General features: G+C 45.9%; 1 protein-coding gene across 2 annotated transcripts in view; it reads left to right on the forward strand.

Moving 5' to 3' along the window:
* mcc (MCC regulator of WNT signaling pathway) overlaps positions 1 to 22647 on the forward strand; it is a 120957-nt gene that overhangs the window by 25421 nt on the left and 72889 nt on the right. The gene's annotated exons all lie outside the window — the stretch shown is intronic.

The raw sequence follows: 22647 nt of genomic DNA on the forward strand, positions 1-22647 counted from the left end.
AACTTCTTTGAAATCTTCATTTCAGTATTTTAGCTTCTCTCTCATGTTAAATTCAGGATTAGATTGTGTTCGATCGCCCTCTCGCTCCGGATATAAAACACGTCACATTAACTTTTTATTAACAGAATCTAGTATGGAGGGATAACGGATACTATTAAATCTGCATTGAAATAATTAGGAAACGTTCTCAAGAAAATAAAAAATAAAGTGAAAAGTGAATGTAAAGTGCAAATTGTATTAATACACATGTTTGGCCTATAGTTGACTTAAATGATCTTGTCTCTTTAAAAGTATAATTAAAATGTCAATTATAAATTGCTTTTTTTATTTAGATAATCCTTATGAAATTAAAATGAAAAGCACCTTGAAACAGAAGTTATTTTGTCAACTATATTTGCAGCTTGCTGTTTTTTAAGCACCTCGCGCCATGAGCTCCACATTTTAAAGAATTTATTTATTTATTGGTTCCATGTTTTTTAATACACATTTTTATATTCAGTAAAGTTCTCAGCCTCAGTTCTAAAGCCTCTCATGGGATAGACCCATTATATTTATTTATTTATTTATTTATAAATAAAACCTAGGGATGCACCGATATGAAAATTTTGACCGATAACCGATAATTATTTATATTTAAAAGTCGATAACCGATATATCGGCCGATAAATCTAAATCCTGATTTTTATATAATTTTTGAGAGCCTGATTACAAAAGCAAAAGTCTCCCCAGTAAAATCCACGTCTCAAACACACAATTATGACGTTCTCATGATAATGTTATGTAGCCGATATGACAGACTTGCGCTGCACATGTTGCACTGAACTGTGTTTTCCTGTTTTTAAGTGATTCCAATCATATTTCAAGAAATTAAAAACCATCATGTTGAACAGTGCGCATCTGAAGGAAATAATACATTATTTATCGGCTTTAATATATCAGACAAATTTTCATATCGGGCCGATAACGATAACATTAAAAATGAACATATATCGGCCGATACCGATGTGGTGCATCCCTAACAAAATCCTTATTCTGTCATCCTAAACTGGAAAATCACATGATTTCATTGGAAAGTGTGGCAACACTGTTTTATTTTACATTCATACATTTTGCACCATGCTCACATTTCATTAGAATTTTAAAAAATTTTTTTACAAATATTTAATTGAATGCATGTATAAAAATGTAGAATGAAATTAATTGTTTATTGTGTCTCTCCATAAACTAGTGCTTGTTGTTAATTACGGCCCTTAATTGTAATTGTATCAACTTTTAAATATAAAGAATTATTGGTTATCGGTATAGGCCAAAATATGTTAATATCGGTGCATCCCTAGTTAATGCACATCTTGGCGTTTCCATCCAGCGTTTTTTTTTTTTATGCAATATACCAAAATGCATAGAAAATAGGTGGATGGAAGCATAGCCGCTGCCAGCTTGAGTTAGAGCAAACGAAAAATAAATTTTCCACTATATTCCTATGATGACTTGTAGTGTGTTTTAAGAGCTGCCGTCGTTTGAGTGTCAGGGATATACAGTCAAACCAAAATTTATTCAGACTCCTTCAACATTTCTCACATTATCACAGTTTATTCGCTATAGTTTAGAAAACGGTAGTAAAATATGAGCAGAACTCAGTTGATATTTGACTGGTTTTGTCCGTCCTTCTGTTAGACTGTCTCACACATGAATTATGTTGAATATCTGTCAGCCGTTAAATTTAACTACACAATTAGATAATCCCAGTTTAGCTCAACCAATCACCAAGCAATGCTTCATTGTGTTCAGTCTGTGTGTAAAAAGAACATTAGCAATTAAAGACAACACACTTCAGCAAAACATGATCAGCTCAAAGTGTCCCAATCATTTTTAGTCCCAAATTTGTATAAATGTCACTGGTAGTCTCTGTATGAAGAATTATTGGGTATAATATCTCACAGTTTACTTTATTTTGCTCTCCTCACTTACATAAATGAACTATGGTGTCCTGCACACACTAGTAAAAAAATATAAATATATATATTTGGCGTCTAAATAATTTTTGGTTTGACTGTAATTGAATCCCGACACCAAAAGCCACACTTAATAGGTAACACCTTTGATTTGGACCTGCTAGCGTAACATTTTAATTGTCCAAACACGTGTTTATCCGAGATGCTCTGAACAGCTGCCGCTTGTCAAGGAACGCAGTTTTTCATGGACGAGAGAATAAAGGCTTGTGTTTAAGGATGTTCACAGATGTTTTCCGCTCGCATTGCTCCTGAAGTGAGGAGAATAAGAGCACTTAAACAGCGTCTCAGGGGGTTTACCTGCTAAATGATTGTTTACTGCATGGCATCAGAAATAATTGTGAACTATCCCTCAGTTTGTACAAGTGTTTTTAACAGTCTCACGTTCAGAACGATGCTTTTTGATCTTCTTAACCCTCTGGTGCTCTTCGTGTGTCGGTCAAAAATGACCGTATTATTATTTTTTTATTTCAGTGAAATGATTGTACTATATTTTAGTTTGATAATGTTTTTTATTAAATATTTTGTATTTTTAGGGGATTTTATGGTACTAAATTATATTTACGCTGTAGTTATAATCCATTTATTCACTTTTTGAGCATAGACCTGAAAATACATTTCCAAATTAAACTGGTAAATCTTGAATGCTTTAGAGCAACAGACTGAAGTTTGATTTCTTTTCATAGACGACACTTGACAGATTATTCCTGAAGAGTGTTTTGCTGCGCATGAATTCCTCTGTTTGGAGACGTGGGACAGACTTTGTTTCGGCAGACGGCCAGAAATAAGAGCATTGTTTTATAAGCACAGGCCACTGTCTATTTTTATCTGTGCGTTGCCTCTTGACTCTGATGTAGTGTGTGTTCAGGTCTCGCTGTAGTGTGTGTTCAGGTCTCTCTGTAGTGTGTGTTCAGGTCTCTCTGTAGTGTGTGTTCAGGTCTCGCTGTAGTGTGTGTTCAGGTCTCGCTGTAGTGTGTGTTCAGGTCTCTCGCTGTAGTGTGTGTTCAGGTCTCGCTGTAGTGTGTGTTCAGGTCTCGCTGTAGTGTGTGTTCAGGTCTCGCTGTAGTGTGTGTTCAGGTCTCGCTGTAGTGTGTTCAGGTCTCGCTGTAGTGTGTGTTCAGGTCTCTCTGTAGTGTGTGTTCAGGTCTCGCTGTAGTGTGTGTTCAGGTCTCTCTGTAGTGTGTGTTCAGGTCTCTCTGTAGTGTGTGTTCAGGTCTCTCTGTAGTGTGTTCAGGTCTCTCTGTAGTGTGTGTTCAGGTCTCTCGCTGTAGTGTGTGTTCAGGTCTCTCTGTAGTGTGTGTTCAGGTCTCGCTGTAGTGTGTGTTCAGGTCTCTCTGTAGTGTGTGTTCAGGTCTCGCTGTAGTGTGTGTTCAGGTCTCTCTGTAATGTGTGTTCAGGTCTCTCTGTAGTGTGTGTTCAGGTCTCTCTGTAGTGTGTTCAGGTCTCTCTGTAGTGTGTGTTCAGGTCTCTCGCTGTAGTGTGTGTTCAGGTCTCTCTGTAGTGTGTGTTCAGGTCTCGCTGTAGTGTGTGTTCAGGTCTCGCTGTAGTGTGTGTTCAGGTCTCGCTGTAGTGTGTGTTCAGGTCTCTCTGTAGTGTGTGTTCAGGTCTCTCTGTAGTGTGTGTTCAGGTCTCTCTGTAGTGTGTGTTCAGGTCTCGCTGTAGTGTGTGTTCAGGTCTCGCTGTAGTGTGTGTTCAGGTCTCTCGCTGTAGTGTGTGTTCAGGTCTCTCTGTAGTGTGTGTTCAGGTCTCTCTGTAGTGTGTGTTCAGGTCTCTCTTTAGTGTGTGTTCAGGTCTCGCTGTAGTGTGTGTTCAGGTCTCTCTGTAGTGTGTGTTCAGGTCTCTCTGTAGTGTGTGTTCAGGTCTCTCTGTAGTGTGTGTTCAGGTCTCTCTTTAGTGTGTGTTCAGGTCTCGCTGTAGTGTGTGTTCAGGTCTCTCTGTAGTGTGTGTTCAGGTCTCTCTGTAGTGTGTGTTCAGGTCTCGCTGTAGTGTGTGTTCAGGTCTCTCTGTAGTGTGTGTTCAGGTCTCTCTTTAGTGTGTGTTCAGGTCTCGCTGTAGTGTGTGTTCAGGTCTCTCTGTAGTGTGTGTTCAGGTCTCTCTCTGTAGTGTGTGTTCAGGTCTCTCTGTAGTGTGTGTTCAGGTCTCTCTGTAGTGTGTGTTCAGGTCTCTCTGTAGTGTGTGTTCAGGTCTCGCTGTAGTGTGTGTTCAGGTCTCGCTGTAGTGTGTGTTCAGGTCTCGCTGTAGTGTGTGTTCAGGTCTCTCTGTAGTGTGTGTTCAGGTCTCTCTGTAGTGTGTGTTCAGGTCTCTCTCTGTAGTGTGTGTTCAGGTCTCTCTGTAGTGTGTGTTCAGGTCTCGCTGTAGTGTGTGTTCAGGTCTCTCTGTAGTGTGTGTTCAGGTCTCGCTGTAGTGTGTGTTCAGGTCTCTCTGTAGTGTGTGTTCAGGTCTCTCTGTAGTGTGTGTTCAGGTCTCTCTGTAGTGTGTGTTCAGGTCTCTCTGTAGTGTGTGTTCAGGTCTCTCTGTAGTGTGTGTTCAGGTCTCTCTGTAGTGTGTGTTCAGGTCTCTCTGTAGTGTGTGTTCAGGTCTCTCTGTAGTGTGTGTTCAGGTCTCTCTGTAGTGTGTGTTCAGGTCTCTCTGTAGTGTGTGTTCAGGTCTCTCTGTAGTGTGTGTTCAGGTCTCTCTGTAGTGTGTGTTCAGGTCTCTCTGTAGTGTGTGTTCAGGTCTCTCTCTGTAGTGTGTGTTCAGGTCTCTCTGTAGTGTGTGTTCAGGTCTCGCTGTAGTGTGTGTTCAGGTCTCTCTGTAGTGTGTTCAGGTCTCTCTGTAGTGTGTGTTCAGGTCTCTCTGTAGTGTGTGTTCAGGTCTCTCTGTAGTGTGTGTTCAGGTCTCTCTGTAGTGTGTGTTCAGGTCTCTCTGTAGTGTGTGTTCAGGTCTCTCTGTAGTGTGTGTTCAGGTCTCTCTGTAGTGTGTGTTCAGGTCTCTCTGTAGTGTGTGTTCAGGTCTCTCTGTAGTGTGTGTTCAGGTCTCTCTGTAGTGTGTGTTCAGGTCTCTCTGTAGTGTGTGTTCAGGTCTCTCTGTAGTGTGTGTTCAGGTCTCTCTGTAGTGTGTGTTCAGGTCTCTCTGTAGTGTGTGTTCAGGTCTCTCTGTAGTGTGTGTTCAGGTCTCTCTGTAGTGTGTGTTCAGGTCTCTCTGTAGTGTGTGTTCAGGTCTCTCTCTGTAGTGTGTGTTCAGGTCTCTCTGTAGTGTGTGTTCAGGTCTCGCTGTAGTGTGTGTTCAGGTCTCTCTGTAGTGTGTTCAGGTCTCTCTGTAGTGTGTGTTCAGGTCTCTCTGTAGTGTGTGTTCAGGTCTCTCTGTAGTGTGTTCAGGTCTCTCTCTGTAGTGTGTGTTCAGGTCTCTCTGTAGTGTGTGTTCAGGTCTCGCTGTAGTGTGTGTTCAGGTCTCTCTGTAGTGTGTTCAGGTCTCTCTGTAGTGTGTGTTCAGGTCTCGCTGTAGTGTGTGTTCAGGTCTCGCTGTAGTGTGTGTTCAGGTCTCTCTGTAGTGTGTGTTCAGGTCTCTCTGTAGTGTGTGTTCAGGTCTCGCTGTAGTGTGTGTTCAGGTCTCTCTGTAGTGTGTGTTCAGGTCTCGCTGTAGTGTGTGTTCAGGTCTCTCTGTAGTGTGTGTTCAGGTCTCTCTGTAGTGTGTGTTCAGGTCTCGCTGTAGTGTGTGTTCAGGTCTCTCTGTAGTGTGTGTTCAGGTCTCTCTGTAGTGTGTGTTCAGGTCTCTCTGTAGTGTGTTCAGGTCTCTCTCTGTAGTGTGTGTTCAGGTCTCTCTGTAGTGTGTGTTCAGGTCTCGCTGTAGTGTGTGTTCAGGTCTCTCTGTAGTGTGTGTTCAGGTCTCTCTGTAGTGTGTGTTCAGGTCTCTCTGTAGTGTGTGTTCAGGTCTCGCTGTAGTGTGTGTTCAGGTCTCTCTGTAGTGTGTGTTCAGGTCTCTCTGTAGTGTGTGTTCAGGTCTCTCTGTAGTGTGTTCAGGTCTCTCTGTAGTGTGTGTTCAGGTCTCGCTGTAGTGTGTGTTCAGGTCTCGCTGTAGTGTGTGTTCAGGTCTCGCTGTAGTGTGTGTTCAGGTCTCTCTGTAGTGTGTGTTCAGGTCTCGCTGTAGTGTGTGTTCAGGTCTCTCTGTAGTGTGTGTTCAGGTCTCGCTGTAGTGTGTGTTCAGGTCTCGCTGTAGTGTGTGTTCAGGTCTCGCTGTAGTGTGTGTTCAGGTCTCTCTGTAGTGTGTGTTCAGGTCTCGCTGTAGTGTGTGTTCAGGTCTCTCTGTAGTGTGTGTTCAGGTCTCGCTGTAGTGTGTGTTCAGGTCTCTCTGTAGTGTGTGTTCAGGTCTCGCTGTAGTGTGTGTTCAGGTCTCTCTGTAGTGTGTGTTCAGGTCTCTCTGTAGTGTGTGTTCAGGTCTCGCTGTAGTGTGTGTTCAGGTCTCTCTGTAGTGTGTGTTCAGGTCTCTCTGTAGTGTGTGTTCAGGTCTCTCTGTAGTGTGTTCAGGTCTCTCTCTGTAGTGTGTGTTCAGGTCTCTCTGTAGTGTGTGTTCAGGTCTCTCTGTAGTGTGTGTTCAGGTCTCTCTGTAGTGTGTGTTCAGGTCTCTCTGTAGTGTGTGTTCAGGTCTCTCTGTAGTGTGTGTTCAGGTCTCGCTGTAGTGTGTGTTCAGGTCTCTCTGTAGTGTGTGTTCAGGTCTCTCTGTAGTGTGTGTTCAGGTCTCTCTGTAGTGTGTTCAGGTCTCTCTGTAGTGTGTGTTCAGGTCTCGCTGTAGTGTGTGTTCAGGTCTCGCTGTAGTGTGTGTTCAGGTCTCTCTGTAGTGTGTGTTCAGGTCTCTCTGTAGTGTGTGTTCAGGTCTCGCTGTAGTGTGTGTTCAGGTCTCTCTGTAGTGTGTGTTCAGGTCTCGCTGTAGTGTGTGTTCAGGTCTCGCTGTAGTGTGTGTTCAGGTCTCTCTGTAGTGTGTGTTCAGGTCTCTCGCTGTAGTGTGTGTTCAGGTCTCTCGCTGTAGTGTGTGTTCAGGTCTCTCTGTAGTGTGTGTTCAGGTCTCTCTGTAGTGTGTGTTCAGGTCTCGCTGTAGTGTGTGTTCAGGTCTCTCTGTAGTGTGTGTTCAGGTCTCGCTGTAGTGTGTGTTCAGGTCTCGCTGTAGTGTGTGTTCAGGTCTCGCTGTAGTGTGTGTTCAGGTCTCTCGCTGTAGTGTGTGTTCAGGTCTCTCGCTGTAGTGTGTGTTCAGGTCTCTCTGTAGTGTGTGTTCAGGTCTCGCTGTAGTGTGTGTTCAGGTCTCTCTGTAGTGTGTGTTCAGGTCTCTCTGTAGTGTGTGTTCAGGTCTCGCTGTAGTGTGTGTTCAGGTCTCTCTGTAGTGTGTGTTCAGGTCTCTCTGTAGTGTGTGTTCAGGTCTCGCTGTAGTGTGTGTTCAGGTCTCGCTGTAGTGTGTGTTCAGGTCTCGCTGTAGTGTGTGTTCAGGTCTCGCTGTAGTGTGTGTTCAGGTCTCGCTGTAGTGTGTGTTCAGGTCTCTCTGTAGTGTGTGTTCAGGTCTCTCTGTAGTGTGTGTTCAGGTCTCTCGCTGTAGTGTGTGTTCAGGTCTCTCGCTGTAGTGTGTGTTCAGGTCTCTCTGTAGTGTGTGTTCAGGTCTCTCTGTAGTGTGTGTTCAGGTCTCGCTGTAGTGTGTGTTCAGGTCTCTCTGTAGTGTGTGTTCAGGTCTCGCTGTAGTGTGTGTTCAGGTCTCGCTGTAGTGTGTGTTCAGGTCTCGCTGTAGTGTGTGTTCAGGTCTCGCTGTAGTGTGTGTTCAGGTCTCGCTGTAGTGTGTGTTCAGGTCTCTCTGTAGTGTGTGTTCAGGTCTCGCTGTAGTGTGTGTTCAGGTCTCTCTGTAGTGTGTGTTCAGGTCTCTCTGTAGTGTGTGTTCAGGTCTCGCTGTAGTGTGTGTTCAGGTCTCGCTGTAGTGTGTGTTCAGGTCTCGCTGTAGTGTGTGTTCAGGTCTCGCTGTAGTGTGTGTTCAGGTCTCGCTGTAGTGTGTGTTCAGGTCTCTCTGTAGTGTGTGTTCAGGTCTCGCTGTAGTGTGTGTTCAGGTCTCTCTGTAGTGTGTGTTCAGGTCTCGCTGTAGTGTGTGTTCAGGTCTCGCTGTAGTGTGTGTTCAGGTCTCGCTGTAGTGTGTGTTCAGGTCTCGCTGTAGTGTGTGTTCAGGTCTCGCTGTAGTGTGTGTTCAGGTCTCGCTGTAGTGTGTGTTCAGGTCTCTCTGTAGTGTGTGTTCAGGTCTCGCTGTAGTGTGTGTTCAGGTCTCTCTGTAGTGTGTGTTCAGGTCTCTCTGTAGTGTGTGTTCAGGTCTCGCTGTAGTGTGTGTTCAGGTCTCGCTGTAGTGTGTGTTCAGGTCTCTCTGTAGTGTGTGTTCAGGTCTCGCTGTAGTGTGTGTTCAGGTCTCGCTGTAGTGTGTGTTCAGGTCTCTCGCTGTAGTGTGTGTTCAGGTCTCTCTGTAGTGTGTGTTCAGGTCTCTCTGTAGTGTGTGTTCAGGTCTCTCTGTAGTGTGTGTTCAGGTCTCGCTGTAGTGTGTGTTCAGGTCTCGCTGTAGTGTGTGTTCAGGTCTCTCTTTAGTGTGTGTTCAGGTCTCGCTGTAGTGTGTGTTCAGGTCTCGCTGTAGTGTGTGTTCAGGTCTCTCTGTAGTGTGTGTTCAGGTTTCTCTGTAGTGTGTGTTCAGGTCTCGCTGTAGTGTGTGTTCAGGTCTCTCTGTAGTGTGTGTTCAGGTCTCTCTGTAGTGTGTGTTCAGGTCTCGCTGTAGTGTGTGTTCAGGTCTCTCTGTAGTGTGTGTTCAGGTCTCGCTGTAGTGTGTGTTCAGGTCTCTCTGTAGTGTGTGTTCAGGTCTCGCTGTAGTGTGTGTTCAGGTCTCTCTGTAGTGTGTGTTCAGGTCTCTCTGTAGTGTGTGTTCAGGTCTCGCTGTAGTGTGTGTTCAGGTCTCTCTGTAGTGTGTGTTCAGGTCTCGCTGTAGTGTGTGTTCAGGTCTCGCTGTAGTGTGTGTTCAGGTCTCGCTGTAGTGTGTGTTCAGGTCTCGCTGTAGTGTGTGTTCAGGTCTCTCTGTAGTGTGTGTTCAGGTCTCTCTGTAGTGTGTGTTCAGGTCTCTCTGTAGTGTGTGTTCAGGTCTCTCGCTGTAGTGTGTGTTCAGGTCTCTCTGTAGTGTGTGTTCAGGTCTCTCTGTAGTGTGTGTTCAGGTCTCGCTGTAGTGTGTGTTCAGGTCTCGCTGTAGTGTGTGTTCAGGTCTCTCGCTGTAGTGTGTGTTCAGGTCTCTCTGTAGTGTGTTCAGGTCTCGCTGTAGTGTGTGTTCAGGTCTCTCTGTAGTGTGTGTTCAGGTCTCTCTGTAGTGTGTGTTCAGGTCTCGCTGTAGTGTGTGTTCAGGTCTCGCTGTAGTGTGTGTTCAGGTCTCTCTGTAGTGTGTGTTCAGGTCTCGCTGTAGTGTGTGTTCAGGTCTCGCTGTAGTGTGTGTTCAGGTCTCTCGCTGTAGTGTGTGTTCAGGTCTCTCTGTAGTGTGTGTTCAGGTCTCTCGCTGTAGTGTGTGTTCAGGTCTCGCTGTAGTGTGTGTTCAGGTCTCTCTGTAGTGTGTGTTCAGGTCTCGCTGTAGTGTGTGTTCAGGTCTCTCGCTGTAGTGTGTGTTCAGGTCTCGCTGTAGTGTGTGTTCAGGTCTCGCTGTAGTGTGTGTTCAGGTCTCTCTAGTGTGTGTTCAGGTGTGTGTTCAGGTCTCGCTGTAGTCTGTGTTCAGGTCTCTGTAGTGTGTGTTCAGGTCTCGCTGTAGTGTGTGTTCAGGTCTCGCTGTAGTGTGTGTTCAGGTCTCGCTGTAGTGTGTGTTCAGGTCTCTCTGTAGTGTGTGTTCAGGTCTCGCTGTAGTGTGTGTTCAGGTCTCGCTGTAGTGTGTGTTCAGGTCTCTCTGTAGTGTGTGTTCAGGTCTCGCTGTAGTGTGTGTTCAGGTCTCTCTAGTGTGTGTTCAGGTCTCGCTGTAGTGTGTGTTCAGGTCTCTCTGTAGTGTGTGTTCAGGTCTCTCGCTGTAGTGTGTGTTCAGGTCTCGCTGTAGTGTGTGTTCAGGTCTCGCTGTAGTGTGTGTTCAGGTCTCGCTGTAGTGTGTGTTCAGGTCTCGCTGTAGTGTGTGTTCAGGTCTCGCTGTAGTGTGTGTTCAGGTCTCGCTGTAGTGTGTGTTCAGGTCTCGCTGTAGTGTGTGTTCAGGTCTCGCTGTAGTGTGTGTTCAGGTCTCTCGCTGTAGTGTGTGTTCAGGTCTCTCTGTAGTGTGTGTTCAGGTCTCTCTGTAGTGTGTGTTCAGGTCTCGCTGTAGTGTGTGTTCAGGTCTCGCTGTAGTGTGTGTTCAGGTCTCTCTTTAGTGTGTGTTCAGGTCTCTCTGTAGTGTGTGTTCAGGTCTCGCTGTAGTGTGTGTTCAGGTCTCTCTGTAGTGTGTGTTCAGGTCTCTCTGTAGTGTGTGTTCAGGTCTCGCTGTAGTGTGTGTTCAGGTCTCTCTGTAGTGTGTGTTCAGGTCTCTCTGTAGTGTGTGTTCAGGTCTCGCTGTAGTGTGTGTTCAGGTCTCGCTGTAGTGTGTGTTCAGGTCTCGCTGTAGTGTGTGTTCAGGTCTCGCTGTAGTGTGTGTTCAGGTCTCTCTGTAGTGTGTGTTCAGGTCTCTCTGTAGTGTGTGTTCAGGTCTCTCGCTGTAGTGTGTGTTCAGGTCTCTCGCTGTAGTGTGTGTTCAGGTCTCTCTGTAGTGTGTGTTCAGGTCTCTCTGTAGTGTGTGTTCAGGTCTCGCTGTAGTGTGTGTTCAGGTCTCTCTGTAGTGTGTGTTCAGGTCTCGCTGTAGTGTGTGTTCAGGTCTCGCTGTAGTGTGTGTTCAGGTCTCGCTGTAGTGTGTGTTCAGGTCTCGCTGTAGTGTGTGTTCAGGTCTCGCTGTAGTGTGTGTTCAGGTCTCTCTGTAGTGTGTGTTCAGGTCTCGCTGTAGTGTGTGTTCAGGTCTCTCTGTAGTGTGTGTTCAGGTCTCTCTGTAGTGTGTGTTCAGGTCTCGCTGTAGTGTGTGTTCAGGTCTCGCTGTAGTGTGTGTTCAGGTCTCGCTGTAGTGTGTGTTCAGGTCTCGCTGTAGTGTGTGTTCAGGTCTCGCTGTAGTGTGTGTTCAGGTCTCGCTGTAGTGTGTGTTCAGGTCTCTCTGTAGTGTGTGTTCAGGTCTCGCTGTAGTGTGTGTTCAGGTCTCTCTGTAGTGTGTGTTCAGGTCTCGCTGTAGTGTGTGTTCAGGTCTCTCTGTAGTGTGTGTTCAGGTCTCGCTGTAGTGTGTGTTCAGGTCTCGCTGTAGTGTGTGTTCAGGTCTCGCTGTAGTGTGTGTTCAGGTCTCGCTGTAGTGTGTGTTCAGGTCTCTCTGTAGTGTGTGTTCAGGTCTCGCTGTAGTGTGTGTTCAGGTCTCTCTGTAGTGTGTGTTCAGGTCTCTCTGTAGTGTGTGTTCAGGTCTCGCTGTAGTGTGTGTTCAGGTCTCGCTGTAGTGTGTGTTCAGGTCTCTCTGTAGTGTGTGTTCAGGTCTCGCTGTAGTGTGTGTTCAGGTCTCGCTGTAGTGTGTGTTCAGGTCTCTCGCTGTAGTGTGTGTTCAGGTCTCTCTGTAGTGTGTGTTCAGGTCTCTCTGTAGTGTGTGTTCAGGTCTCTCTGTAGTGTGTGTTCAGGTCTCGCTGTAGTGTGTGTTCAGGTCTCGCTGTAGTGTGTGTTCAGGTCTCTCTTTAGTGTGTGTTCAGGTCTCGCTGTAGTGTGTGTTCAGGTCTCTCTGTAGTGTGTGTTCAGGTCTCTCTGTAGTGTGTGTTCAGGTCTCTCTGTAGTGTGTGTTCAGGTCTCTCTGTAGTGTGTGTTCAGGTCTCGCTGTAGTGTGTGTTCAGGTCTCGCTGTAGTGTGTGTTCAGGTCTCTCTTTAGTGTGTGTTCAGGTCTCGCTGTAGTGTGTGTTCAGGTCTCGCTGTAGTGTGTGTTCAGGTCTCTCTGTAGTGTGTGTTCAGGTTTCTCTGTAGTGTGTGTTCAGGTCTCGCTGTAGTGTGTGTTCAGGTCTCTCTGTAGTGTGTGTTCAGGTCTCTCTGTAGTGTGTGTTCAGGTCTCGCTGTAGTGTGTGTTCAGGTCTCTCTGTAGTGTGTGTTCAGGTCTCGCTGTAGTGTGTGTTCAGGTCTCTCTGTAGTGTGTGTTCAGGTCTCGCTGTAGTGTGTGTTCAGGTCTCGCTGTAGTGTGTGTTCAGGTCTCTCTGTAGTGTGTGTTCAGGTCTCTCTGTAGTGTGTGTTCAGGTCTCGCTGTAGTGTGTGTTCAGGTCTCTCTGTAGTGTGTGTTCAGGTCTCGCTGTAGTGTGTGTTCAGGTCTCGCTGTAGTGTGTGTTCAGGTCTCGCTGTAGTGTGTGTTCAGGTCTCGCTGTAGTGTGTGTTCAGGTCTCTCTGTAGTGTGTGTTCAGGTCTCTCTGTAGTGTGTGTTCAGGTCTCTCTGTAGTGTGTGTTCAGGTCTCTCGCTGTAGTGTGTGTTCAGGTCTCTCTGTAGTGTGTGTTCAGGTCTCTCTGTAGTGTGTGTTCAGGTCTCGCTGTAGTGTGTGTTCAGGTCTCGCTGTAGTGTGTGTTCAGGTCTCTCGCTGTAGTGTGTGTTCAGGTCTCTCTGTAGTGTGTGTTCAGGTCTCGCTGTAGTGTGTGTTCAGGTCTCGCTGTAGTGTGTGTTCAGGTCTCTCTGTAGTGTGTGTTCAGGTCTCTCTGTAGTGTGTGTTCAGGTCTCGCTGTAGTGTGTGTTCAGGTCTCGCTGTAGTGTGTGTTCAGGTCTCTCTGTAGTGTGTGTTCAGGTCTCGCTGTAGTGTGTGTTCAGGTCTCGCTGTAGTGTGTGTTCAGGTCTCGCTGTAGTGTGTGTTCAGGTCTCTCTGTAGTGTGTGTTCAGGTCTCGCTGTAGTGTGTGTTCAGGTCTCTCTGTAGTGTGTGTTCAGGTCTCGCTGTAGTGTGTGTTCAGGTCTCTCTGTAGTGTGTGTTCAGGTCTCGCTGTAGTGTGTGTTCAGGTCTCGCTGTAGTGTGTGTTCAGGTCTCGCTGTAGTGTGTGTTCAGGTCTCGCTGTAGTGTGTGTTCAGGTCTCTCTGTAGTGTGTGTTCAGGTCTCGCTGTAGTGTGTGTTCAGGTCTCTCTGTAGTGTGTGTTCAGGTCTCTCTGTAGTGTGTGTTCAGGTCTCTCTGTAGTGTGTGTTCAGGTCTCGCTGTAGTGTGTGTTCAGGTCTCGCTGTAGTGTGTGTTCAGGTCTCTCTGTAGTGTGTGTTCAGGTCTCGCTGTAGTGTGTGTTCAGGTCTCGCTGTAGTGTGTGTTCAGGTCTCTCGCTGTAGTGTGTGTTCAGGTCTCTCTGTAGTGTGTGTTCAGGTCTCTCTGTAGTGTGTGTTCAGGTCTCTCTGTAGTGTGTGTTCAGGTCTCGCTGTAGTGTGTGTTCAGGTCTCGCTGTAGTGTGTGTTCAGGTCTCTCTTTAGTGTGTGTTCAGGTCTCGCTGTAGTGTGTGTTCAGGTCTCTCTGTAGTGTGTGTTCAGGTCTCTCTGTAGTGTGTGTTCAGGTCTCTCTGTAGTGTGTGTTCAGGTCTCTCTGTAGTGTGTGTTCAGGTCTCGCTGTAGTGTGTGTTCAGGTCTCGCTGTAGTGTGTGTTCAGGTCTCTCTTTAGTGTGTGTTCAGGTCTCGCTGTAGTGTGTGTTCAGGTCTCGCTGTAGTGTGTGTTCAGGTCTCTCTGTAGTGTGTGTTCAGGTTTCTCTGTAGTGTGTGTTCAGGTCTCGCTGTAGTGTGTGTTCAGGTCTCTCTGTAGTGTGTGTTCAGGTCTCGCTGTAGTGTGTGTTCAGGTCTCGCTGTAGTGTGTGTTCAGGTCTCTCTGTAGTGTGTGTTCAGGTCTCGCTGTAGTGTGTGTTCAGGTCTCTCTGTAGTGTGTGTTCAGGTCTCGCTGTAGTGTGTGTTCAGGTCTCTCTGTAGTGTGTGTTCAGGTCTCGCTGTAGTGTGTGTTCAGGTCTCTCTGTAGTGTGTGTTCAGGTCTCGCTGTAGTGTGTGTTCAGGTCTCTCTGTAGTGTGTGTTCAGGTCTCTCTGTAGTGTGTGTTCAGGTCTCGCTGTAGTGTGTGTTCAGGTCTCTCTGTAGTGTGTGTTCAGGTCTCGCTGTAGTGTGTGTTCAGGTCTCTCTGTAGTGTGTGTTCAGGTCTCGCTGTAGTGTGTGTTCAGGTCTCTCTGTAGTGTGTGTTCAGGTCTCTCTGTAGTGTGTGTTCAGGTCTCGCTGTAGTGTGTGTTCAGGTCTCGCTGTAGTGTGTGTTCAGGTCTCGCTGTAGTGTGTGTTCAGGTCTCTGTCTATAGTGTGTGTTCAGGTCTCGCTGTAGTGTGTTCAGGTCTCTCTGTAGTGTGTTCAGGTCTCGCTGTAGTGTGTGTTCAGGTCTCGCTGTAGTGTGTGTTCAGGTCTCGCTGTAGTGTGTGTTCAGGTCTCTCTGTAGTGTGTGTTCAGGTCTCGCTGTAGTGTGTGTTCAGGTCTCTCTGTACGTAGTGTGTGTTCAGGTCTCTGTAGTGTGTGTTCAGGTCTCGCTGTAGTGTGTGTTCAGGTCTCTCTGTAGTGTGTGTTCAGGTCTCGCTGTAGTGTGTGTTCAGGTCTCGCTGTAGTGTGTGTTCAGGTCTCTCTGTAGTGTGTGTTCAGGTCTCTCTGTAGTGTGTGTTCAGGTCTCGCTGTAGTGTGTGTTCAGGTCTCGCTGTAGTGTGTGTTCAGGTCTCTCTCTGTAGTGTGTGTTCAGGTCTCGCTGTAGTGTGTGTTCAGGTCTCGCTGTAGTGTGTGTTCAGGTCTCGCTGTAGTGTGTGTTCAGGTCTCTCTGTAGTGTGTGTTCAGGTCTCTCTGTAGTGTGTGTTCAGGTCTCGCTGTAGTGTGTGTTCAGGTCTCTCTCTGTAGTGTGTGTTCAGGTCTCGCTGTAGTGTGTGTTCAGGTCTCGCTGTAGTGTGTGTTCAGGTCTCGCTGTAGTGTGTGTTCAGGTCTCGCTGTAGTGTGTGTTCAGGTCTCGCTGTAGTGTGTGTTCAGGTCTCTCTGTAGTGTGTGTTCAGGTCTCTCTGTAGTGTGTGGTCTCTCTGTAGTGTGTGTTCAGGTCTCTCTGTAGTGTGTGTTCAGGTCTCTCTGTAGTGTGTGTTCAGGTCTCGCTGTAGTGTGTGTTCAGGTCTCTCTGTAGTGTGTGTTCAGGTCTCTCTGTAGTGTGTGTTCAGGTCTCGCTGTAGTGTGTGTTCAGGTCTCTCTGTAGTGTATATAATTAATTTTAATATAATATTAAAATTAATTATACTAATAATACATTTTTTATTAATATAAATAATTGTAAATAAATGCTTTATTATTATTATTAATAATAATAAAAGGAGAGATTAGCTTGGAGTGATGTCAGTAGATGTAAAGCATCTCCGGAATTGTCGGAACAGAAGCGGCTCTTCTCCTCTGAGTCGTGGGTTCGGGTCACTAATGTCCTCAGATTTAGCGGGTTTGTAAAGCTCTCGCTCTGATCGATGTGAAGGGAGGAGAGAGAGAGAGTGTGTGTGAGAGAGAGAGAGAGAGCTTGTGTTGTGTGTGACGGCCGAGACTGTGATTTATGACGAACTCACTCGAGAGGAAAACACTGCGATTTACAGGCCCTTCAACAATGAGCCAGTGTGGATTATATGACACCAGCTTTTATTCTCTACACATTTACAACGCGCTTTATGAAACCCGCGGGGTTTCCGCTCAATACACAGCGCTTTAGTATTGCACAGCAGCTCATTAGTTAATAACCTTAATGAATTGATGTGTGAAATCAGTCAAGGAGGGTTTATGCATTTGAAACCTGCCACTGTCTAATTCATGCAGAGTCGAAGTCTGGTTCACTCTTCTGTCTTTATCATTCTGTCTAATACTCTTATGAATCAGGCATGATGATATCTGAGAGTATAGACTGACCGCTGTGAGTGAGTGAGTGAGTGAGTCAGTGAGTGAGTGAGTCAGTGAGTGAGTGAGTGAGTGAGTGAGTGAGTGAGTGAGTGAGTGAGTGAGTGAGTGAGTGAGTGAGTGAGTGAGTGAGTGAGTCAGTGAGTCAGTGAGTCAGTGAGTCAGTGAGTCAGTGTCAGTGAGTGAGTCAGTGTCAGTGAGTGAGTCAGTGTCAGTGAGTGAGTGAGTCAGTGAGGGAGTGAGTGAGTGAGTCAGTGAGTGAGTGAGTGAGTGAGTGAGTCAGTGAGTGAGTGAGTCAGTGAGTGAGTCAGTGAGTGAGTGAGTGAGTCAGTGAGTGAGTGAGTGAGTGAGTGAGTCAGTGTCAGTGAGTGAGTGAGTCAGTGAGTCAGTGAGTGAGTGAGTCAGTGAGTGAGTCAGTGAGTGAGTGAGTGAGTCAGTGAGTCAGTGAGTGAGTGAGTCAGTGAGTCAGTGAGTGAGTGAGTGAGTCAGTGAGTGAGTGAGTCAGTGTGAGTGAGTGAGTGAGTGAGTGAGTGAGTGAGTCAGTGAGTGAGTCAGTGTCAGTGAGTGAGTGAGTGAGTGAGTGAGTGAGTGAGTGAGTGAGTCAGTGAGTGAGTGAGTGAGTAATTGAGTCAGTGAGTCAGTGAGTGAGTCAGTGAGTCAGTGAGTCAGTGTCAGTGAGTGAGTCAGTGAGTCAGTGTCAGTGAGTGAGTCAGTGAGTGAGTGAGTGAGTCAGTCAGTGAGTCAGTGAGTGAGTCAGTGAGTGAGTGAGTGAGTGAGTGAGTGAGTGAGTGAGTATGTGATGAGTGTGTGTGTGTGTGTGTCTGTGTGTGTGTGTGTGTCTCAGTGCCCTTGTTTATATTACATTGTGGGGACCAAATGTCCCCATAAGAATAGTAAAACCTGAGATCACCTACATTGTGGGGACCAGCCAGCGGTCCCCACTTTTCAAAAGGCTTATAAATCACACAGGATGAGTTGTTTTGAGAAAGTAAAAATGCAGAAAGTGTTCTGTGATGGGTAGGTTTAGGGGTAGGGTTAGTGTAAGGGGATAGAATATACAGTTTGTACGGTATAAAAACCATTACGTCTATGGAGAGTCCCCACAAAGATAGTGAACCAGACATGTGTGTGTGCGTGAGTGTGTGTGTGTCAGTGCGTGAGTGCGTGTGTGTGTGTGTGTCAGTGAGTGAGTGCGTGAGTGTGTGTGTGTCAGTGAGTGAGTGCGTGAGTGTGTGTGTGTGTGTCAGTGAGTGTGTGTGAGAGAGTGAGTGTCTGTGAGTGAGTGAATTGTGTGAGTGAGTGTGTGTGTCAGTGAGTGAGTCAGTGAGTGTGTGTCAGTGAGTGTGTCTGTGTGTGCGAGAGAGAGAAAGAGTGAGTGAGTGAGTGTGTGTGTCAGTGAGTGAGTGAGTGAGTGAGTGTGAGTCTGTGAGTGTGTGTGAGAGTGAGTGAGTGTCTGTGAGTGAGTGTGTGTTTGTCTGTGTGAGTGAGTGAGTGAGTCAGTGAGTGAGTTTTTTTATTTTTTTATTTTTTATATGTGTCATATAACACTCAGATCATGGTTTGCGCAGAGATCCTGGTGGACGTCACGTTCACTGTCGGTGTCTCTGGAATATTGCTCAGATGTTCGAGGAGTCGCTGATGTTTAAATAATGAATGGTGAGGAAGACTGATGTATGATTGTTGGTGTTGTAAAGGCATGACTGTGCAGCTGCTCAGATGTTCCGGCGCACAGATGGACGAGTTTAAATAGGTTTTTATGGAAGTTTTGACGTTTTCATCAGTGGTTAGACCGTAGTTTGCATGGTGAAATATTTTCATAAATCTTTAAATTAACCTTCATTTAAAATGCACCACCACAGCCGTACACAATTACACACCTTCAGCTGTTGTGTCGTATACAGTGTTATTATAGAGTGTGTGTGTGTATGTGAGAGAGAGGGAGTGTGACCGTGTGCGCGTTTGTATGTGAGAGAGAGTGAGTGTGTGTGTGTGAGAGAGTGTGTATGAGAGTGAATGTGTATGAGAGTGTGTGTATGTATGTGAGAGAGAGGGAGTGTGTGAGTGAGTGTGAGAGAGAGAGTGTGTGTGACTGTGAGTGTGTGTGTTTGTGTATGTGAGAGAGTGTGTGTGAGTGTGAGAGAGAGGGAGTGTGACCGTGTGCGTGTTTGTATGTGAGAGAGAGTGTGTGTGTGTGTGTGAGAGAGTGTGTATGAGAGTGAATGTGTATGAGAGTGTGTGTATGTATGTGAGAGAGAGGGAGTGTGTGAGTGAGTGTGAGAGAGAGAGTGTGTGTGACTGTGAGTGTGTGTGTTTGTGTATGTGAGAGAGTGTGTGTGAGTGTGAGAGAGAGGGAGTGTGACCGTGTGCGTGTTTGTATGTGAGAGAGAGTGTGTGTGTGTGTGAGAGAGTGTGTATGAGAGTGAATGTGTATGAGAGTGTGTGTATGTATGTGAGAGACAGGGAGTGTGTGAGTGAGTGTGAGAGAGAGAGTGTGTGTGACTGTGAGTGTGTGTGTGTGTTTGTGTATGTGAGAGAGTGTGTGTGTGAGTGTGAGAGAGAGGGAGTGTGACCGTGTGCGCGTTTGTATGTGAGAGAGAGTGAGTGTGTGTGTGAGAGAGTGTGTATGAGAGTGAATGTGTATGAGAGTGTGTGTATGTATGTGAGAGAGAGGGAGTGTGTGAGTGAGTGTGAGAGAGAGAGTGTGTGTGACTGTGAGTGTGTGTGTTTGTGTATGTGAGAGAGTGTGTGTGTGTATGTGAGAGAGAGGGAGTGTGACCGTGTGCGCGTTTGTATGTGAGAGAGAGTGAGTGTGTGTGTGTGAGAGAGTGTGTATGAGAGTGAATGTGTATGAGAGTGTGTGTATGTATGTGAGAGAGAGGGAGTGTGTGAGTGAGTGTGAGAGAGAGAGTGTGTGTGACTGTGAGTGTGTGTGTTTGTGTATGTGAGAGAGTGTGTGTGTGAGTGTGAGAGAGAGGGAGTGTGACCGTGTGCGTGTTTGTATGTGAGAGAGAGTGTGTGTGTGTGTGTGAGAGAGTGTGTATGAGAGTGAATGTGTATGAGAGTGTGTGTATATATGTGAGAGACAGGGAGTGTGTGAGTGAGTGTGAGAGAGAGAGTGTGTGTGACTGTGAGTGTGTGTGTGTGTTTGTGTATGTGAGAGAGTGTGTGTGTGAGTGTGAGAGAGAGGGAGTGTGACCGTGTGCGCGTTTGTATGTGAGAGAGAGTGAGTGTGTGTGTGTGAGAGAGTGTGTATGAGAGTGAATGTGTATGAGAGTGTGTGTATGTATGTGAGAGAGAGGGAGTGTGTGAGTGAGTGTGAGAGAGAGAGTGTGTGTGACTGTGAGTGTGTGTGTTTGTGTATGTGAGAGAGTGTGTGTGAGTGTGAGAGAGAGGGAGTGTGACCGTGTGCGTGTTTGTATGTGAGAGAGAGTGAGTGTGTGTGTGTGAGAGAGTGTGTATGAGAGTGAATGTGTATGAGAGTGTGTGTATGTATGTGAGAGAGAGGGAGTGTGTGAGTGAGTGTGAGAGAGAGAGTGTGTGTGACTGTGAGTGTGTGTGTTTGTGTATGTGAGAGAGTGTGTGTGTGAGTGTGAGAGAGAGGGAGTGTGACCGTGTGTGCGTTTGTATGTGAGAGAGAGTGTGTGTGTGTGTGAGAGAGTGTGTATGAGAGTGAATGTGTATGAGAGTGTGTGTATGTATGTGAGAGACAGGGAGTGTGTGAGTGAGTGTGAGAGAGAGAGTGTGTGTGACTGTGAGTGTGTGTGTGTGTTTGTGTATGTGAGAGAGTGTGTGTGTGAGTGTGAGAGAGAGGGAGTGTGACCGTGTGCGCGTTTGTATGTGAGAGAGAGTGAGTGTGTGTGTGAGAGAGTGTGTATGAGAGTGAATGTGTATGAGAGTGTGTGTATGTATGTGAGAGAGAGGGAGTGTGTGAGTGAGTGTGAGAGAGAGAGTGTGTGTGACTGTGAGTGTGTGTGTTTGTGTATGTGAGAGAGTGTGTGTGTGAGTGTGAGAGAGAGGGAGTGTGACCGTGTGTGCGTTTGTATGTGAGAGAGAGTGAGTGTGTGTGTGTGAGAGAGTGTGTATGAGAGTGAATGTGTATGAGAGTGTGTGTATGTATGTGAGAGAGAGGGAGTGTGTGAGTGAGTGTGAGAGAGTGTGTGTGACTGTGAGTGTGTGTGTTTGTGTATGTGAGAGAGTGTGTATGTGTGAGAGAGAGAGGGAGTGTGACCGTGTGCGTGTTTGTATGTGAGAGAGAGAGTGTGTGTGTGTGTGTGAGAGAGTGTGTATGAGAGTGAATGTGTATGAGAGTGTGTGTGTGTATGTATGTGAGAGAGAGGGAGTGTGAGAGAAAGAGTGTGTGTGACTGTGTGTGTGTTTGTGTATGTGAGAGAGTGTGTGTGTGAGTGTGAGAGAGAGGGAGTGTGAGAGAAAGAGTGTGTGTGACTGTGAGTGTGTGTGTTTGTGTATGTGAGAGAGTGTGTGTGAGTGTGAGAGAGAGGGAGTGTGACCGTGTGCGTGTTTGTATGTGAGAGAGAGTGTGTGTGTGTGTGAGAGAGTGTGTATGAGAGTGAATGTGTATGAGAGTGTGTGTATGTATGTGAGAGAGAGGGAGTGTGTGAGTGAGTGTGAGAGAGAGAGTGTGTGTGACTGTGAGTGTGTGTGTTTGTGTATGTGAGAGAGTGTGTGTGTGAGTGTGAGAGAGAGGGAGTGTGACCGTGTGTGCGTTTGTATGTGAGAGAGAGTGTGTGTGTGTGTGAGAGAGTGTGTATGAGAGTGAATGTGTATGAGAGTGTGTGTATGTATGTGAGAGACAGGGAGTGTGTGAGTGAGTGTGAGAGAGAGAGTGTGTGTGACTGTGAGTGTGTGTGTGTGTTTGTGTATGTGAGAGAGTGTGTGTGTGAGTGTGAGAGAGAGGGAGTGTGACCGTGTGCGCGTTTGTATGTGAGAGAGAGTGAGTGTGTGTGTGAGAGAGTGTGTATGAGAGTGAATGTGTATGAGAGTGTGTGTATGTATGTGAGAGAGAGGGAGTGTGTGAGTGAGTGTGAGAGAGAGAGTGTGTGTGACTGTGAGTGTGTGTGTTTGTGTATGTGAGAGAGTGTGTGTGTGAGTGTGAGAGAGAGGGAGTGTGACCGTGTGTGCGTTTGTATGTGAGAGAGAGTGAGTGTGTGTGTGTGAGAGAGTGTGTATGAGAGTGAATGTGTATGAGAGTGTGTGTATGTATGTGAGAGAGAGGGAGTGTGTGAGTGAGTGTGAGAGAGTGTGTGTGACTGTGAGTGTGTGTGTTTGTGTATGTGAGAGAGTGTGTATGTGTGAGAGAGAGAGGGAGTGTGACCGTGTGCGTGTTTGTATGTGAGAGAGAGAGTGTGTGTGTGTGTGTGAGAGAGTGTGTATGAGAGTGAATGTGTATGAGAGTGTGTGTGTGTATGTATGTGAGAGAGAGGGAGTGTGAGAGAAAGAGTGTGTGTGACTGTGTGTGTGTTTGTGTATGTGAGAGAGTGTGTGTGTGAGTGTGAGAGAGAGGGAGTGTGAGAGAAAGAGTGTGTGTGACTGTGAGTGTGTGTGTTTGTGTATGTGAGAGAGTGTGTGTGAGTGTGAGAGAGAGGGAGTGTGACCGTGTGCGTGTTTGTATGTGAGAGAGAGTGTGTGTGTGTGTGAGAGAGTGTGTATGAGAGTGAATGTGTATGAGAGTGTGTGTGTGTATGTGTATGTATGCAGGGTTTTTCCTGGCGCAAAATGAGGCGGAGGTGGTAAAATCCTAATAATGTATTTTAATAATAACAAATGTTAATAATGTTAATGTTAAATGTTAAATAATTAAATGTTATTTTTCATAGATCATCATATAGCCTAATGTGTTTTTCGGCATTATTTTTGTGGGTGGGGCCTGTACCCCTAGGGGGGTCCGGGGGCATGCCCCCCCGAAAGAAATTTTTGTATATTTTAAAGATAAATTCATTAATCTGGTGCACTTTGAGTCACCCAAATCCACTGTTAAAAATAAAAAAATCCACCCGCAAACCGCCCATATTCTTTGATTTAGATATCTGCATCTGATCACCACATTATAATTATTCAAATTTTCAGTGTTAAGCATGATAATATGGCTACATATCACACTGAAGTTGGCTAATTATAAATGAACATTTATTTAAAATAAAAGTTCTTCTTTTGGCAAAATTACATTTCCTTAATATCCTTAACAGAGGCTTTACTCCATTCAAACTTAAATTGTCAATGTTTCATTACATCACTGTTTGAAAACAGAATAATTTTTTGTACCTTTATAAGGTTTTATTTTATTAAATGTTTGCTCCATCTTTCATTTCAAATTCTTAAATTTAATCAATACATTCAATTAAAATAAGGCATTAGGCTGTTTCCAATCAAATTAAATAATTTACATTGGAAAAAGTATAACTTTATTAAATTAGATTATTTTAAATATTTTTGAATATACAAATAAGGAATGTTGAAAAGAATGATACTTTATGAAACTAAAACACCAGTAGGAGGCGGCAGGCGACCGTCTTAATGAGCGAGTCATTGAGTCATTCATTCAAACGATTCGTTCAAAAGGCTGATTCATTACGAATGAGGCAGTTTATGAATAGGTAATTGAATCTTTGACTCAACCGATTCGTTCAAAACGCTGAATCATTCAGTGATGAAACATGGCTGAAGTGTTGCTGTGAGTGTTGCGGTTGTTCTGCTGTGATCTTTGTTTGGAATTATTTTCGCTGCTGAAACAGAACAAAA

Source organism: Scardinius erythrophthalmus (assembly GCF_964197995.2).
Source record: "Scardinius erythrophthalmus genome assembly, chromosome: 5".
Taxonomy (NCBI): Eukaryota; Metazoa; Chordata; class Actinopteri; order Cypriniformes; family Leuciscidae; genus Scardinius; species Scardinius erythrophthalmus.